Source organism: Leptopilina heterotoma, unplaced genomic scaffold (assembly GCF_015476425.1).
Source record: "Leptopilina heterotoma isolate Lh14 unplaced genomic scaffold, ASM1547642v1 Lhet_182, whole genome shotgun sequence".
Taxonomy (NCBI): Eukaryota; Metazoa; Arthropoda; class Insecta; order Hymenoptera; family Figitidae; genus Leptopilina; species Leptopilina heterotoma.
Window position 1 is genome coordinate 1099515 of NW_025110899.1, and position 20716 is coordinate 1120230.

The 20716-nt window shown below is 29.8% G+C and overlaps 1 protein-coding gene across 1 annotated transcript in view; it reads right to left on the reverse strand.

Annotated features, from left to right (window-relative positions):
• LOC122500229 (protein slit) overlaps positions 1-17482 on the reverse strand; it is a 220573-nt gene extending 203091 nt beyond the window's left edge. Inside the window, exon 1 of the mRNA XM_043609056.1 lies at positions 17208-17482. The gene's annotated coding sequence lies outside the window, so the exon portion shown is untranslated. The remainder of the gene's footprint in view (positions 1-17207) is intronic.
• Positions 17483-20716: the final 3234 nt, after the last annotated feature.

A 20716-nucleotide genomic window follows, 5' to 3' on the forward strand; every position in this document is an offset into this window, starting at 1 on the left:
TTAATGAAAGGAAGATGAAATTTATCTTTCACTTTTTGTATTTTAATTAGGATTCTTAAAGTGAATTCGAGTTTTATTTTTCAATGTATAAGAATATTAAATACACTCCAAGAAGCCATATCGGCATTCTAATGACGGCAATATTTTTTTACTCAAACATTTCCTCATCAAATAAAAAGCCAATGGATTTCTTCATTTAATATTGTTTATAGAAAGTAAGAAAAACATCTACTCTGCGATAAAAATGCACTATTATATTCTTAAATCTTTTGAATCTTTTCAAATTTACCCCCTAATGTAAATAATTCTTTAGAAAGAATAAAATTGTCAAGAAAACCTTTTTAAAATATTGATCTCTTTCGGAAGAGAAAAAAAAAAAATACAACCCTGCTTCATACAGAGTGTACCCTTTCCTCGACCCTATTTAAAAAGAAGAAATCAATTCTGTCAACAACAAAAAAGTGTTGAAATCTCTTATAACTTTACTCAAGTTACAACATCAGTAGAATAAACAATATGACAAGAATAATAAAAAAACTGTTAGATTCAGTAATATTCATATTATCGTTTTAACATTTAGAAATTGATATCAGTTCAACGTTGCTATATATTCTAATAATACACCAAGCGCGCGGTGCATTTTTCCAGAAATATTGAATATCTCGAGGAGATTCCAAAAGTGCTTTTGCAGTCTACGCCAGTGTATCCACTAGGTCGTCCTTTTCCCCTGACCTGCGTGGTCTGGGAGCTCCTTTCGCCTGACCCTGATGTCAAATATATACGTACATACATGGGGAAATTTGCGACACGACAAATAAAAGGAAATGTCGATTATAGACAGACAGTTCGTGTCTTCCAATAGTAAAGAGACGCCATTTCGAATAATGCTATTGCCTTAAATAAACATATACAACGGAAAATTTGTCTGACGATCAAAAACTCGCTAAATTATTTGTTAAGTAGCACAACAACAAATCATCCACTTCAAATTCACCGACAATGACAATATTTATTAATTGAAAATTAAATTAAATATTTATTCTATTCGACCTGATGGAAATTCAATAATTCATAAATGATGAATAATTTTGCATCCACTGCAAAAAGATTTTATATTAAAATCTCTCTTAGTTTTTAGATGTTATATCTTTGAAACAACGCCTGTCTACATTTTTATTATAAGTTATTTATATATGGTTTTGAAAAAAGTTTCTGACAGCACTATGTAAAATACTTTAAGTATTTTATACATTTCAGTAACTTACAATTCTGACGATGCGCAAGTATCTTATTATTTAAACATATTATGGCGTCACAAACATCTTAACCTAAGAAACTTTAAGTAACTTGCCGAAAGTATCTTACACGTTCCAAGGAAGAAATAATATTTTAATTCAGGTCAAAATATACATAAAGCATTTTAGATTCTAAAGATACTTAGCAAAATGTCATCTTTAGCATAGAAAGTCAACAGTTTCTTTTAATTTAACTATTTCGAATTTTAATCTACATTCTGAATTAATGTACGTACTATATAGGATACTGAAGTATAATTAATTGTATAAGTAATCCTGTTATTACACAAATTAACTGTCAATGAAATTCTAGATATATATATATATATATAATTACAGTGTTGATTACAATTTTTAATAAATCGGTAATGACTGAAATTGGCAAAACTGTAATTAACGTGGTATTTTATGGTAAGATACGCATAGGGTCGTGTGTTCTGGAGTGTTATAATCGGCAGCGAGGCAAAATTGCCGTCAAAACTAATGTTATCATTACAGTAATGTTTGGCAATTTAGATTGTTTATGCGACAGTGCGTGAATTGAATTTACATCAAAAATGTGGAATACACGTAGGTATTAGCTTCAGTGTCGATGATAAAATTTTCTGATTATCTTTTCCATATCTAAATTCAGTCAAGCACATTTATATTTATGATTATAATACAAATTGAGTTTTCCACAATTTGATTATTACTGCTCCTTTTTATTCCACATAAAAATGAGAAAGTCTCATTAATATTGCTCTACTTTTGTATATATATATATATATATTAGAGCCGCAATTTATGACAATTTAAAATTTAAATTTAATTTCAACTAATTTGAATATTTAAAACAAACTGTATTATATTGATAATTGAAACATGTTCAATGAATCGAGTTGAATGAATGATAAATTAAAGACAAAAAAATAATTTTATTTCTTGCTACTTTGTCGTCTACTAGTGCGGCAATTTTCTAATAAGGAGAAATGGTAAAAGGTAAAACGATGTAAAATATAAATTAATTAAAAAAGTCATATTAAAGAAACCTCAATTTTCACTGCCACGCCATCCTCACATGCTTGCTTATAAAACGTAAAGTTAATTTACAAGAGCCAGAGGCATACACGCGAGGGATTATGTGCGCATTTACAAACAATCTACAGACAACTCGAGATATCACGAAATTACTTAACCGCACATGACAAACCGAATATCACTTCCTATTATTTATCTTGACGAACACTACCAGAACATGATTTATTCTAAACAAGAGAAAAGTACTCGGCTACATAACTAGCAATAAAGATATTAAGAAGATTTGCGAGAGAAGGTGAAAAACTGAAAACAATTACCTATTCTTCATGTACACTGAGGGTAAATTTTCAACCCTGAAAATGCGGCAAGGAAACTTGCCCCTTGAGGTATAACAACTATGCCCCGCACGCACACCCGCATTTACTCGCGTCGACATTCACGCACGACCGATAATACGTATTCGTATGCATACACAAGTATATTTTTCATACCCGCGGCGAATATTACCACGACCCCTTGGGACAAGGGAAGTTTGCTTTATGGGAATAGCAAATGCGTACAAGACAAGTCGCGGAACGGACAGGTGGAGCTTTTGAATTTTTATATAATACATCATACGCATGTTTTTTAAATATGTAACTCGACAGAATTTCTATATAATAAGCATATACTGATGCAAATTTTTCAAACAAATTCTACAGGGTTGCCACACAAATTTAATTTTCTTCTTCTCTGACTTCAAGACAAAATTTTCACTTTTTTCCTAACCCTGACGAATATTCTCATTCACTCCAAAAATTATTAGATACTCAAAAAAATGTTCTATTACATTCATTTACGAATTTAAAAAATTGTAAAATTGTTCAAAAAACTTATTGTTATAAGTAACTACTTTTTTAAATAAATATTTTTAATCATTATTATTATTATTATTCTATAGGAAATAAGATTTTCAAATTCAAACTTTGAAATTCATTAATTTATAAGAAATATAATTATAATAAATTTAAGATGACAGCGTGATAAAATCATTATTTTATATCATAAGATAATATTGTAACTAGAAATTCAAATTTTCAAAGATTTTAATTTGAACCCTTTTCAAAATTCAATTATTTCTAAAAATTCACGCTATAATTATTTTAATAGTATTCAATTATTTACTTTATAAAGAATTTTATCAACATTTTTAAAAATAATAAAATTCTTTCTTTAAAAATTTAAAACAAAATTTTTAGAATAAATGCATGTTTCTATATAAAATTGTATAAAAATAAATAATTGAAATTCTGCTATAAATTTGGTTATTTATGAAAATAATTGAATTCTTGCAACGAATTTTATTAAACATTTTTTTAAAGAATTGAATTCCTGTGAAGAATTTTATTTGTGAAAATAATTAAATTCCGGAGAAAAATAATATTATTTATCAAAATAATTAATTTCTTGTGAAGAATTTTATTCAAATTTTTCTAAATAATTGAATTTTTCAGAATTTTATAAATCTTTTTGAAAATAATTAAATTTCATCGAGAAATTTAATTTAGAAATTGAAAATGTTTATTTTTGATAAGAATTGAATTCTTAGGAAGAATTTTATTAAAGTTTCTTAAATAATTGAATTACTTCGAAGAATTTTATTTTTTACGAAAATAATTGAATTGTTTCGAAGATTTTTACATACATTTTTTACAATAATTGAGGCCTTGGATCGAATAACTCGCCCGACGCTCGGAGGAACGCGCAACTGCCAGTCAGTGAGCAGTGAGCGCCTCTGGGCCACTCACTGCTATCCGACTGGTATTAGCGCGTGCCTCCGAGCGTCGGGCAAGTTATTCGACTCAAGGTCTCAATTGTATTCCTAGGAAGAGTGTTATATTTTACGAAAATAATTGTATTCTATGATCAATTTTATTATGTATAATTTATCAAATTATAAAGCATTTTATGAAATTTTTTTTTAAATAATTGAATTCTCGAGAAAAATGTTATTATTTATGAAAATAGGTAATTGATGTTTTGCGAAGAATTTTATTCATATTTTTTTAAATAATTGTATTCCCATAAAAAAATGTATTATTTGTGAAAATAAATGAATGCTTAAGAAGAATTGTACTGAAAATGATTGAATTGTGTATAGGAAAATTTTATTAAAATTGCAATTTTATTAACTAAATCTTGTAAAGAATTGTGTCAAAATTTTTTTAAATAATAGAATTTTTAAAAGAATTTTATTTAAATTTTTCGAAATAATTTAATTTCTCAGAACTTTTTTTTCAATTTTCTGAATATATTTGAATTCTTTGGAGAAACTTGATTAAAAATTTAAAATAATTGAATTGGTGCGATGAATTTAATTCCTGTGAAATTTTTATTAAAACTTTGTTTAAATAATTGAATTCTTTTAGAAAATTTTTTTAAAATAGTACATAATAAAAATAATTGAAATGAGGAAAATTTTGGAAAATAAATGAAATTTTGCCAAGAACCGTAAAAGAGGCTAATTTCGCTCAATTTCTCAATTCTTTTTTAAATAACTTCGGGAAACGATGAAAATAAATATTGGCACTGAAAATATATAATTTCTAACCCTTTCTCTTTCCTAGTACTGCATAAAGAAATTAAAATATGTAACAGAAAATTATTTATAAGCCGTTTTGTTGTGAGCGACTTTACCTTTAAATAAAGGTAAATTCGCTCACCATTATTACTCTGGCAAAATATATTATAATCTGCAAAAATAAAACTAAATATTTTTTAGAATCAATAAAGAAAAAAATTAAGAACAATGTCCAAAGTTATTGGAATAAATATTTAATATTGTTTCATCAATAAGTAATTATATTCAATCATTCAATTAAAAGCGTACTCATAACCATAAAAAATAAGGTTAAGTTTGACGGTTTAGTGCTTAAACCGTTTTAAATCGTTTAATTTTCAGTTATAAGAGTACTACTATTAAAAAAAATCGAATTATAAATTAAAATAATTAACATACTTAAAATATTTAGGCCCAAACATCTTTTTTGTAGACTTATTTCTTGAGCGAATTTACACTACAAATTTGAATTTTTTTTTTAAATTGATTTTTTGCAGAATCTATTTATTGCTTTCAGTTTTGTGCTTTATGAAAATCATGTTGACGATACAGGAAATGTAATGTTCAGAAGGATTCAACTTAAAAATTTTGAATTAAAGCTTTATTAAAACGTTTTCATACTACTTGTTCAATATGAAAATTAGGTACTAATTTGTGGTTTAAATATAATTTTTATTGAAAGTTATCAATGAATCTGCTGCAAATAAATTTTAAATTAAACTTTACTATTTATATTAACCAAAACAATTGTAAATCTGAAATATTTCTGTCTAAAAAGTATGTTAATCGAATTTTAAAAAATAGATATCTGTTGAGCGAATTTACCCTACATGAGCAAAATTAGCCTCTCTTACGGAATTTTATTAAATTTTTTGAAAATAATTGAATTTCTGAAGCAGTTGTTCTTAAAATTTCAAATTGAAACCTTTGAAGTTTATCTATTTATGAAGATTGTAAACGCAACTCTTTTGAAATTCAATTAATTTTGAAATTTTTAAGTAAAATTATTCATTAAATAATTTATAAGTAATAATTTTATATAATAATAGTTCTTCACGAATTAAGTTATTTAAAAAGAAATTATTGTCAGAAATAGACAAAAATGAAGGTTTTGTATTAGAATTCCTGGCAATTTCATAGTTTATGAGGCAAACAAAAAATACACCGCAAAATTCAGAATTTTCTTATAAATTCTAAAAATTAAATTTTTTCCAGTACTTTTAATAAAAATCCCTGACTTTTCCTTGATTTCCTGTAGCAACCCTGTTGTACCTTTTTCATTATATATGGTTTCTGTATAGGGCACATTTCAATATTGTAAATGAGCTTTTTTACATACTGCGTCAAAACAAATGTTCTGTCAAGAAAAGAATTTTTGTAAACATAAAAAACATTTAGCATAAAGAAAACATCGTTTTCTTTATTCTAGTGTAAAAGTTTTTATACTTCTTTTCTTTGAAAAGTCTGACATTTTTATTACCTGCTTCTTTCAACTTGAATATAACCGATGGAAAATGTGAATGATTCCATAATAAAGTTTCACTGCTGAATTAAATTTCCACTAATTTTAAGTAATTCATCTCTTATGACAGAGGGTTTCTCTTTTCTATGCGGCTTATTCAATTCTTTTTGTATAAAAATAGGCGCAGTATACTTTTTAAGCTAAAGAACACTAAAATACATGTTATACCTTTAGAACCAGTTTGTTTTATAAAAGCGAGCTTGAGGCTCTTGACGCGAAAACTGTAATTCTTGCAATTTAAATTTCAAGCCGCAACAACGTCAAATTTGTTACATGCAATAGCTAAATAACTATTGGTTAAAGAGGGAGGGAACTTAAAAAAAGGAGTATTCTCCAATTAAGCAGACAATGTTTGTAAGTTCCAAACTGTTTTTTAAGTTAGAAGGGGTAAACTTTTTTTGATTTAAAATTATTCAAGTACTCGTTTGAAAGCGCTCTTTTTCATTGCGTAAGTATGATAATTGATGTGAGAAAATAATGAAAACGGGATAAAAGAGAGGAAGGATAATTGTTCAATAATATGAAGGATACGAGGATAAGATGAACGTTAATGGAGATAAAGATACATGCAATCCGCAAGTAAGGTGTCCTACACAAGTCTGTGGGATGTTTAACGGTTTCATAAATTGAAATTTACGGTCCCTCACCAGTGTTCTGTACACCCCTTTTGGCTACCGCCGCCTTCGTCAGGTCCCCCATGAATAATTCAACCCCCTTTGGACCACGGCAGATATCTATTTGTAAACGCAATGCTGTGCTATACCTACATAGAGTCTCGTAGAGAAGCTGAATTACGTTGATTTTAACAAAACACTGCACAAATATACGTGTTCCTACATTTCTAGGGCTTAGAAAACCGTTCTCAGCAATTTCCGAGGGAATATTTTCGTGGAAACCACTTTTTGAATCTTACTTGGCTGATTTTAAGCCTCTCAAGCGTCTTAAGCCTCGAGCGAAAGCTTACGACTTGCTTTCTCTCCTTCTTTCCTGCTCTATGTGACACTATTCTTATCTAGTCCCTTTAGATTTTACGTCTCTTTCCGACTCTAGCTTCCCGACTGCTGTCTTTAATTCTCATTGTCGGTCTCTCTCACTCTCTCGCTCTATTTCGAACGAGTGTTCGCGGTAGCGTGAAGTTAAGCGGTCTCAGTGAGGAAAGCGAGAAATAAGCTCGTCTCGTCGTCAAGGAGGGAAGATTTACCGAGACGAAAGACTCTTGTTGCTCCTTTATCAACGGCGACGTCTCGCGAGAGACGAATTCGCAAAAGAGAGAGCCACCGTCGCTCCGTTAGCTCATTATCTTAATACTTCAGGTGCTTGATTTGCATCTTCATATTTAACCAACGACAATCGACATTTCAGCGAAATTGGCACTGCTCAAAAGTTCGTTACTATCACCTTCATTTAATACCTCATCTTCTCATCTTCTCAATTACTAATTACTTTTATCTCGTAATTCTCAACTCTCTTCCACGTTTAATTTCACTCCGAATTCAACTTTAACAACACTCGAGTTGAATTAGCAAACAATACAACTTATCACATATAATTATCGACAGAGAATGGAACAGAGATGTTCCACAAACATGTTTACCCTTCGCTCTTGTTAAATATTCATTTATTCATTTATTTCAGTTTTGCTGAAAACTTTAAAGATTTTCCAAAAACTAAGAAACTTGCATTGCACTAAAGTAGTTTTCAATTGTGGCAAAAGTTTTCATTGGAAAGTAGAATGCATCACGTGAGATGATCGAGGGAATAGCCGTTAACGTCGGCATGATCTCTTTCCGCAAGGGAGAACACGCATCTTTCAAGCTTCCAAGTATGGCTTGAAATTAGTCGGGCATGAGCTATGAAAAATTTTAAATTCAGATCGCAAAACCCGAGAAGAAATATCCTTCCGCATCAGATTTCTTTCTCCGTCGCGGTGCATTTACGACACAAGGATCGAAAACGGAAACGACATAAGTGAGAGAGACAGCATAGAGCTTTTCGCGAAGAGAGGTTTTTCGCGGAATATGATGCACGAAAATAGAAATATATAGTCCTCACTTTTATTAAGATTCAAAACTACGCCCAGAAACAAGAACGAGAAAAACCACTTTCTTAAATGAGATATTTAAATTCTAAAAATTTACATAAAATTGAAAAGGCTGATAAAAAAAAGTAAAGTTGATGATATATCTATACTCAATACCTACCAATCACTTTATAATGCGAAAAACGTTAAGGATTTATGCATTAAGAAATGTTACATCGTTTCGTCACAAATGGTAATTCTGTATAAACACAAACACGGAATGAAAATTTTGCACAAGCGTATAAACCTTTTAAATAATAGTCTTTTGAGATTTTTTTTTCTCTCTTTGGTATATAAGCATGTCATGGCGCAAAATTAAAGCATAACTCGATAATTGATTATGAACATACTGTTGCATTATCATAGACATTACACAGTTCTTGAATACACACAATTATCGAAAGAATGTTACCATTAATGATGTAGAACTCTAGCATAAATCCATGGACACGTTTCACTTTCCTGTCAATGTGACATGCTCGCGCTTATATATATATAGAATACCAGAACGCAAGATTTTATCCATCCTCATCTTGTCGTTCATTTCGTATCTTGCATTCATTTACATATAACAAAAATTCTATCTTTATCATCGGACTCCCATCTAAATAGTGAAAATAACCGTTAAGTAGATCCTCCCCTTTCACATACAATCGGATCGAAACAAAAGGAAATCAAAATTATTGTCGGACTACAAGAAGAAAAGCTCTCTTTCACTAATATTTACTAATATTTACTAATATTAAAAAAAAACACTTTTCGTCGGAGCTACTGCAATACCGCGCATCTGCAAACTCTTTAAGGGTGATATTGGATGACAAATTGCACAAAAAGTAGCCTTAAAGAATTTGCAGATGCGCGGCATTGCAGTAGATCCGACGATATAAGGTTTCAAAGTTTTGGTGCATTTTATAGAACCAATCAATTTTATGTATCTTTATAGGGGTAAAAACGTTAAAGTTTAAAATTTATTACCTAGATTTTTAAACGGTTGTAAAAGACAATAATCTAAAAGATATTCAACACCTATTCGACACATCTGCCAGTTATTTTAAAGTCCTTCGAAAAATACGGGTCATATTTGAACAATAATAAAACACATGGTGGAAACGTGAGATCCATATATCATCCATAAGCTGAAGATAGGTTAAAACTATATGAGCAAAGTGCCATGAAAATAGGGATTAAGGTTAAATGAAACTATGTAGAATCACGAGAGTGACCTCATAATTAATGAAAACCGAAAATCATAACCTCACACCACTTTTAAATAAAGAAACATCGATAAAACGATATTTATAATTTAAAAATATAATCCCATCTCATTTATTTCTTCGCCTCCAGTCGTAAAAAAATGTGATGATAAAAAATATAATATGTAGCTTTAAATAGACATATGACTTTTAGGCAGGAATCTACAGATCAATAATAGCTCGACGAGCATTACTAACCGTAACAATAGAGTTGATGAATTCTATTATATTCTATTCTTAAAATAAAGTATATTTTGTGTCTGATTAAGAATATTGGGTCAATCAGGGTATAACAGTTTACGTAGACTGGAGAAACTTTAAATTTTTAAACGAAAACGACTGAAAGTTTATCGCACAAAAAAAGAATGTCTTGACTAGACCCTTATTTAAAAGTTTAATAAGAATTTCGCTACTATGCTAGAAAGTGGCGCATCTTTTTTTATACACTACGCATGTTATATATGAAAATATTTTGTTTTTATTACGTCATAATTTTGATTAACGGCACACTCGAAACATTTTTATGTTTTCCAAGACTATGTAATTTTTAACATACACCGCCCGAGTCGAAATTTAGAGTAGATTTAAGACCTAATAAGGAGTATTTAGTTTTGCTTTACTACTATTAAAACCTATAAATTCGACTTAAAGTCTTTTAAGTTGTTCTTAGATCGATTTTAGTGATCTTAGGTACTATGACAAAATTCTTTAAAAATCTGTAGGTTCGTCTTAGTACTTATTACATGGATTTTAATACTCTAAGACACCATGACTCCAAATTACAGTTGCTATAGTCCTAGTTAGGGCCTGCCAAGACCGATCTATTTAATGCCACATATACCAAAAATTGAAAGAAGTTCCCATTAACACCTGATAAGACCTTCTTGTTCAACTTTGAAATATTTGTTTGCTTCATGTCGAACTTAGAAATATTTTCTATTTTTTTGTATTTTTAAAGTAGATGGCCAACACTTCAAATAATTTTAAGAAAAAATTTTGTAATACATAAATGTTTTATTTATCATTTTAATTTTATTAATCTAATGTGTCCACTCTCTAAATCTGCATTAGTAGAAAGTTACTAATGAAATGACGAAAAGTCTTCCACCAAATGATTTAGTAATAATTTTACTAACAAATAGTGAAATTTTACTAATTATTAGTAGATTTTACTAATTGCTTAGTAGAATTCTACTAACAATTAGTAGAACTGTTTTATTATTAGTCGATAAAACAATTTCACTAATTCATTTAGTGAAAAAGTGACTTTCAATTAGTGGAATTCTACTAAAACATTAGTAAAATGTTACTAAAAATTAGTAATATTCTACTAATTGAAAAGGGGAAAAGTCTTCCATGACACTACTAAAAATTACTAAAATTTTACTATTTCTTAGTAGAATTCTACTAATTAAGATTTAGAGAGCAAGAACATATTTAGTTTTATGAATTAAAATGTGATATATTGTATCATTTAATGACTAAAATTTAATATTAAAAAAAAATTTAGCTTTGACATTAAATTAATGAAAGAATAAATTTCATGTATAAAAAATTCTTTGTTAGTAATAACAAATAATATAATATAACAATATAATAATTTTATTATTATATTTTGAATTTTTAGATAAAAATTTAGATGTTTACAGTAGATCATGAAAAATTAGATTTTAATGTTTATAATAATATTTAAAATTAATATAATAATATTAATATTATATTATGTTTATTTTAATATAATATATTAAAATTATAATATAATAAGTATTATATAGTAATAATATTAAATATTTATAATATTGCGATTTTTATATATATTTAAAATATAAATATATAGTAAAACTATATTCTTAGAAAAATTATTTTATGTACAGTAAAATATTTTCATTCCTAAGCAAGAACCTTAGAAATATTTTCTCGTTCTGAATTTGACACATCTGGTTTCACTTAGGATGACCAGCCATGAAGGTTTCTCGTCTATTCTATGCGTTTTTCTGTACAAGTTTTTTCATATATATTTATCACCAAAAAAATTTCCAAACATTCCTATGAGACATATTTAGGAATTTCTTCGATTTTCAGAGATATTTTCAAAGAAATGCCTTGAAGCGTCAGTTGCTTTCTAGCATTTGAGAGACAAATACTTAAACCGCGCTCGGCAGGACAATAATATTTAATATTTTAATAAATAAACAATTATTTATCTATTTTCATTATAAATATTCTTTCTGTTTATTGTAGTGCTAAAAAATAGTGTTTTTGTTTTATTTAAAAAGAAAAAATTATTCTTTTTATCCTGTGTTCTTTAAGTGAAATGTTACAAAGTGCAGTTTGAATATATTTAAAAAAACTGGATATATAGTAAAAACTTTAAATGTAATTATTAGTTCAATGTTAATAATTATATATATGTGTGTGTGTGTAAATATATGTGGACGTCCACATGAAAAGGACCCATATTGTCGGTTCTAGTTTTCGAGATAATCGCAATTTAGTAATTTTTGAGCAAATTCTTAATTTTTTATTTATTTTTTATTATCAATCTACATGTTTTGACAAGTCGAATCATGCGGTTTTCATTAATTTATCGATACTTTAAATGTTTGATTTCATTGGTTCTTTAGAAAAATGAAAAGGGCCCATTTTGTCGGTCATTTGCAAAAGTAATCCGTATTTTAAAAATGGAGGTGTAGAAAAATTTAAAACCTCTTGATTTTTCATCTCTAAGGTGTCCTGGACTGTAAACAATTCTTATCTGAATAACTTTCCAGAAGAACCAGAGATATTGATGTTAGAATCTTTTTTTCGTAATTGTCGAAATGAAAATTTTAATATTGCGTCAATTTTTTCATAATAGAGACTGTCAAAAAATTTTAAATAAGTTTAATATCTATTCTTTTTCTTCAAATGACACAATAAAATTGTACCTAATCATTTATCTTGTAAAAAAATGGTTTTTTAATAGAAAAACTGTCCTTTTTAGAAAAGGGCCCATATTGTCGGTTTTTAAATTAATTAATTAATTAAGGGGAGGGGGTGGGTCTAAAAATGTAAAACCTGTTGGTTTTTTATCTTCAAGGTGCCCTGAACTGGAAACAATTCTTATCTGAATAACTTCCAAGAAGAACCAGAGATACAACAATTAGTTGGTATCGCAATCTTTAATTCCGTTTTTCTCGAAATGAGGTTTTTGGCGTTCTAAACTTTGAAATTCCGTAACTCAGCGAATTTTCAACCAAAAAAGTTCTAAGATCACTTAAAATTCTCCAAATTTTGCCAGGATTACGCCCATATAGATAACTCCAATAGTGCCAAAATGGGCCCTTTTCATGTGGACGTCCACATATGTATAACAAAATAAATATATATTTTTGTTCCGAGTTTAATGTTATTATATTATAAATGAATCATTTGTTCATGTAATTTTGTGTTTATTTTTGTAAAATGTTATTAAATATAGCTAAAATACAAGAAAAAAGAAAAAATTGTTTTATTAAAACAACTATATACAGTTAATTCATCATTATGTGGAATTATAAATATATAAGAAAATCAGGTAATGTTACCAGCAATCTATATTAACCATATCATATAGTTAAAGAAAAGGAATTAATATATTAAATTAATAATCCTATATTTTGTTGTTATGATTACTTTTTTGGTGTTCTGACAGTTAGTTTGGTTATACAATTAATATTCCAAAAAATGTTGTGTTTATACAACATTCTAATTGTCAAGAAAACAAAAAATTTAATAAAACAAATAGGATTGCTTTGTTCAATATTAACAGTACTTTTTTTCTTGTTTGCGCATGCGCGAATTCTAAATTCTGTAGTCAGTAGTAGTTAGTATGCTCTAAAGAGGTCTTAAATTAAGACCTCCTTAACGCCTAATAGACAGCGAAAACGGTCTTATGTAGACCCTATGAGATCTTAAATCGATTCTATCACAATGTAAGTAAAATCTCTTCAGGTTCTTATAGGTTCTCCATGAAGCAGGTCTTAACGGACTCTGAGTCGACTCTAAATTTCGACTCGGGCGACTAACAAAGATAAATGAGTTTCATTTGTGTACTTTAGGTTATAAATTTCTTTTGCCATATAGCACTTTCTCACAATCACTTTACGATTCAGTCATTTATGAATGGGGTGATCGTGTAAGCTACTCATAAAACAAAATAAAAAGAAAGGCCCTTAAAAATCGATCGCGCAGCATCTTTGACAGCTCGAGTTGAAATTTATTTATGGGGGTCAATATATATGGGGACGTTGAAGAGTGTGTTTGAAGAGACGGTGTGTTTCTATTTGAACGCCTAGAGTATGCGTACATACTCATTTAAATGAAATAAATCTTGTTACGAGTAATTTTCGTCCAGCGGCCGTTCGAAGGCGAAGAAGAGATGGAAGGGCTTTTAAGCCGGTGGTGGTCGAGAGAGCTGGCCAGTAGACGAGACAAATGGATTTCGTTCCATCAACCGAACGATCTCTGTAGTGTCATTATAGTTCCCCTAAGATTAAATATATGCAAAAGTTTGCTTCATCCACTTTTTTCGGTTACTTTATCATCAAGTGAGTACTTGAATCAAAAAATACTAAAAAATAAACTAGCATTTATTTACCTAGAAAATATATGCAGAAGGCACTAATTTTGAAAACCTACTGAAGTTGGTTGCGAATGTCGTAAATATTGCGGCACATGAACGTCAAAGAGGAATATAGTCGCCACAATGACTCTTCTTATCAACAATGTTATCATCAGATGTTCTTTTGAAGCGAACCGATGAAAGAACTCAAAAAACCGACTTCTGTTTATGTTTTGAACGTCAAGTCGCATTGTGGCGAGAGGTCCATTCGTGACTGGAGTCTGTATCTTTCTTCACAGATGATGTTTTTTTCATTTTTCTCTCTCTCTCTCTCTCTCTCTCTCTCTCTCTCTCTCTCTCTCTCTCATTCAGTTCTCTGGACTCCAAGAGAGGTCGGGCAGGTTCTTCTCGCAAGGCAAAGAGTTTTTACTCGAATATTTCCTTTTGCGTTCGTTCATTTTACCGGTGTGTCCCAGGTCCGACCCCATCGCCTGAGTTCGTTGAACGCTCTCCTGGTGCCTTGCTTCTTCTTCTTCTTCTTCAACAACTTTCCACTCTCGCCATTCGCAAATCTTGGTTTAAAGGCCTCAGCCGCGGAAGGGGAAAGGAGTAAGCTAGCTCCAGTCCCTTTTCGGAAGTGCACTCGAGATTTCTTCAATCGTCTCGAGCTTTCGCTACGAGACGGTTTCTTTAGAAGTGACTAGGACTTGCTCACAAGAAGTCTTCACGTTTATGGAAAATAAATGTTTTCTATTGAAAGAAGCCTATAAAAGAGTATTTAATTTATAAAGTTTCGAGAAATACAACTATTACACTTTTTTGAGAAAACTCTATTGTATGAACTGTAATGCTCTAATGCACAGTTAGGCTTTTATTTTTATAGTCCTATATTTTTCTCCTCCTTTTCTTATTCTCCCTTCTTACTTTCTTTACGATAAAGTGAAATTCCATTTTTAGATGTTTTTCAGACAGAATTTTTTTCAATGGCAAATTTAATTTAAAAATGTCGCCTGAAATGTAGCTTACGTAACAAAACATGGGATATTTTTTCACACTCGAACGAATAGACACTGACACACAAACTAGCAAACCCCTATAAGCGTTACATAACTTTTATAAGTTTTTATCTTAATAAACATAAAAAAATCAAAATTAATACTTTTTAAGATTGCAATCAGCAGAAACTATAATGCCAAGTTTGAAACCTACATAGAACTTATGTTTAATTAAGTTTATATAAATTTTTTAATTGGTAAATTAGGCCACTAACTCGCATTAGAGACATTTCACACTTTCTCCACAATGTATCCTATTGCAAATGCAAGATAGTGTTCGATGCGTAAATACCGGATTCTCGAGTTTAAAATGAGCAATGCGCGATGCGGTAGGTCGAAGATATGAACGCAATCGAGAGCCATTTCCTCAATTTGCAAAATCTGTCGTCGAGAAAAACGAAAGAAACAGCTAAAAACTCCATCGAACGAAATTCTTATAATCCAGTTTTTTCAATTCGCGTGCTGCTCGAGTATTTTTGAAACAAGATTAAATCATTTAATTCTCTTGCAAAGAATATTATAATTTAATTCTTCATTTGAAGCTCATTCAGTATGAAATCAAATTTATAACTGAAATTTGTCGCGAAATGTCATTATTACTATTAAATTATTACCCGTGTATAACATGTTCTGAATTATATTTTACAATTACTATCCTATTCATTTTTAAACATAATTGGAGCGAATGAAAAAATTGATTTGAAATTATCTGGATATAATATTTTATAATTAAATTGAATTATTACTTTTTCGAATATAACTCGTTACACAATTTTAATTTGATTTAGATATTTTTATAAATTGAACACGGTAATAAAAAAGGACTGAATGGATTAATTGATGTCGATTCAATTTACCCCACTGACTTTATATATAATTGTTAAAGACTGTAAATATACTGGCACAATAATATTCATAAAATTTGCATTTCCCTTCATTGTTTACTTTTGTGTCTGGGTCACCATATTCTTTGCTCAGGATCTAAAAGGGAATAATGTCAACATATATATATATATATATATACATTTATGGAGCATTGATAAAAGGGACGTCTCTATTCAAAAATTTTTAATCTGACAGTAAACAACACCTGGACGGCCTTATAAAAACATTCTCCGTTCAGTTTTCGCTTCTAAATAAAAAGTTTTAAAACTATTGTTAAATATTATATTTTCTAAGTATTTCATTATTTATTAAAAATCCTTAATTTTTTCAGTAACAATAAAAAACTCTTTTAGTATTTAAATTTAAAGACCTAATAAATTCTTCAATAGTTTTTCAACCAAAAAACTTATTGTAATAGAATTTTTTTTTATTATGTAGAGTAATAAACTGAGCGTAACCAAAAAATTGTGTGGTAATAAATAAAAGCCGATTTATGATTTTATCACCAAATCACTTTCCAATTCTTCATGAGTGTTAAAACGAAATTTGTAAGAACATGAAACTTGAGATATTTAAATTGATCATTAAAAACTTTCGAAACATAATGAAAAGAATTTAAAGCTCATGGGAATTTTCCATTAAAAATGGTAGCGTCAGTACCAAATAATGTACACGTCAACATTGAGAATATTTAAACACAAAAAATCCATAAAATATAAATGCTACACCAGAAGTATAGTAAGAAACGAAATTTCTACAAAGTTTATCGAATTTTACACATTTTGGACCAATTTAAATGACTGAGATAAAAATTTAGTAAACTTTGCTTATTAAATTTCGAAAAACTAACCTACAAAAACGTTTCTTGCGCTTAGTAGAATAACAGAAGGTAAAAAAAATAATAAACCTGACTCACCAATTTGCTGATTCCTCATCGAAATAGATCCGTGTTTAATAAAATACCATCAGTTCGATGCTCACGTAAATAATAAAAATAAACAACAAACAGTTGACACAATTAGTCAACTCAAGTCACTTTGATAATAAAACTTCCCGCGTAAAAAACTGTCACAAGTAAAAACAATGAATAACAATGAAAATGATAAAGTTAAAGGTTATTTTACCACCCGAGATACTCGGCTCCGAAATAAAGAAACATACACCCTGCTCTGTAGAACCGCTCGGTTCGAGAACTCGCGCTCAACTAGTCGCCGGCTCTTCGCGCGGATTCCTCGTCAACCAATCGGAGTCGAGACTGCGCGGCGCGCGCCTCATAACGTGCAACAATGCATATGTGGGAATTTCATATTTGTGTACGTGTGTGCCAACCCTTGTGCTATGTGCGCAACACGGTCAACCCTCATCAGAGGGATTGAGCGAGCTAGCGGCCCTTACAGCGACATCCTTTATCATGGAAATGCAGGGGTCATTCACCGGTGTGCGTACAAGACTCTCGCATAAACGCCGAATCTTAAGATTATCATTGCTCCTCTCTACTTCCTCAATTTTCTTTATATCTTTGTCTTTATCTTCCTGTTCTTTTTATCTTTTCCTCAGTTCGACTTCCGGCCTTTTCTGACTTCTTGTACCAAAGACTTCACTGCTGCAGTGAATATTTTTTTCTCTCTCTCTCTCTCTATAGCTGATCTCTCTTCCCTGGGTTGTGCTTTGTATCATTTTTAAAGAAAAGAAAGTTTACTATTCGTGATAATTCTCTACTTTCAACAATGGAGTTGTACACTTTATAATCAAAATACGTACGTATTATTTAAAACAGACTTTGTCATAGAATAAGTGCATAAAAGTCAGTTTTATATTACATATTTTATTCCGTTTTATAAAAACTGGTTATTTCTGCGATCTCTGCGATATTCTATAGGTGGTATGTTATTCTTTACCATCAAGGTCCTTCGTCTTCATAATAGGGAAAATAGCGAAAAAGTGAGGTTAGGTTTCGCAACACTGCGCCGAACGATAAACTTTCGAGAAATAATTTTACAAAGCACATTTTACGTTGCATTTCCGGTAAATACTATATTCGTTTTCAACAAAATTGACGAAATACAACACACTTTATTTGGAGAATTCGCTTGTAAACTGAATAAATCGTACATCCGACACATGACGTTCTCGTGACGCGAAACCGGCGAAACCCGCGAAAGACAATAAGCAACAATAAGGGTGCATTTGCACCTCTGTTGCTACGCCTAAAGGCCAACGCAGAATAGATCTGTAACCGGAACCGCAATCGTAAGCGTAACCGTAAGAATGAGTTAAAGAAGGATAGGTATATTGTTTATCCTTCTCTAACTCATTCTTACGCTTACGCTTACGGTTACGATTGCGGTTCCGTTTACAGATCTATTCTGCGTTGGCCTTAACTGAAAAGGTGTTTCTACAATAAGTTGCAAATGCATTTGTTTTGATTCAAAGTAAATTTACATTTTGCACATAAGTTTATGATAATTAACCTTAAATTTACTGATTAAAAGTAAACTTATATGCAATCACCTTGAATCTGACAAAACAAAAGCATGTGTAACATGTACTAGTTGCTAGCGTGTTGCCAGCACTGTGAAGTGTGTGATCACAATGGCAAAAATCCTAACCTCAATTTTTATTACACTGATGGAAAAACAGTTGTATAACGATAACAATCAATAACAAGTAACAATAGTGAACAATAGTCAATGTAAACGTAAACATATTTCTTACGATTACTTTTTCAGTGTATATAGAATATTCCTATAAAGTTAAAAAATACAAGTGATTTAAAAAAGTTCAAGCGATTTAAAGAAAAGTGAATTTTAAACATTTTTAACAATGCGAAAGATTATTTTGTCAAAGTATTTTGACAATTTTTTACAAAAAAGACAAAACCTAAGGCATTGGAATAAAAAAGCTCAAATAAAGGAAAATGACATTTCTATTCTTTACCTCAATGGTAAAAAATTATCCCTCAAGTTTGGACGAAATCGATTTAATCTCCATTATGTCAAAAGCACCATGAGAAAAGTCAACATTTTTTATTTCCTGGGGAAAATACTACAAAAAGAAAGGTAAGATATCTTTCATTATCCATTATATACAATTTTCAATTTTATTCCTCCCGAGAACACATATGAATCAACATTTATTTTCTTAAAACATGCGTGTAAAATGTAATTAGTTTGTAGAAACCCAGTTGTCATCTTTATGTTTCTTGCACGTCGTTTGTAGCACTCCTCAATTTTTCAAAGTCGACTTCCAAAAACCATAAGTAAAAACGCACACTTGGGATACGAAAAAAAAATCAACTTTTTTTTCTCGGCACTCGCGTTCCCGTCTCCTGCCGTCTCCCAGTTTCAAAACCAGAAGCCGAAAAAAAGTACTGAAGCGCGAGGAAAACAGAGGTAAAAAGCTGAGCAACTGAGCAAAGTATGTATGTTGAACGTCAACGAACGGTCGAGTGTTAAAACAAACCGACTGGCACGAGCCATTATGGTATCAAGGAGATAAAACTCTTTTGAATGGGGTGGAGTGAAGTAATATCCAATATGTGTGACAGCCCATGCAGAACATTTTGGTCGTACTTTACAAAACCACTGACTTATAACTTTTAAGCTTGAAAGATCAAAAAGCCAAGTTAATTATAAAATTTCAAATTATTCATTGTTCAAAATTCAGTGAAAAAGAAGAAGAAGAAAAAAAGTGAAAAGGGTGGAAAAATTTGAAAGAAAGGTAGGAGAGATAAAATAGTAACTAAAAATAGAAACTACATTTTTTACACAAAATTATTCAAATAAAAATCAAAGTACTAAAAAAATCAGTATAAAAAATTAAATTCCCTTTTATGTAATCATTTCAATATAATTTAACTGCATATTATTCTGCCAGTCGATAACTTTATAATTGCCCACGTGGCATGACAAACGAAGCTTGACTTTTGAACTTGCGTTATTAAATTAACGTTCGTTGTGCGTTTATTAAAAAGAAAAACAAATAAGTAACAATCTAAATTTATAGCGACAGAATAAAAATATTTTTAAGGTAACTTTAAATTTTTAAATGTACATAATTTGTTGATAAATTTTCAGGCCTCGCTCTCATCTACTATAAAACCTACTATATGTATTTACTACTTTTTTACGATTTCCTACTTTTTTGATACTTTTCTTTTATTTGTTACACTAAAAGCTCCTTTTTCCATGTTTGAGAATTTACACTACTTTAAATTTGTTAACAGTTGAAAAAAATTATTTTAAAAAATTTTAATAAAGTTATTAAAAAAAGTTCACAAAATAATTTTACAAATTTAATAAAATTCTTTAAAACGATTTACTTATTTTCACAAGTTTTCGTAATTCAATGATTTTTAATATATTTTACATGTTTATAAAAATTCTTCGCAAACATTCAATTATTTTCATAAATAAAAAAATTTTC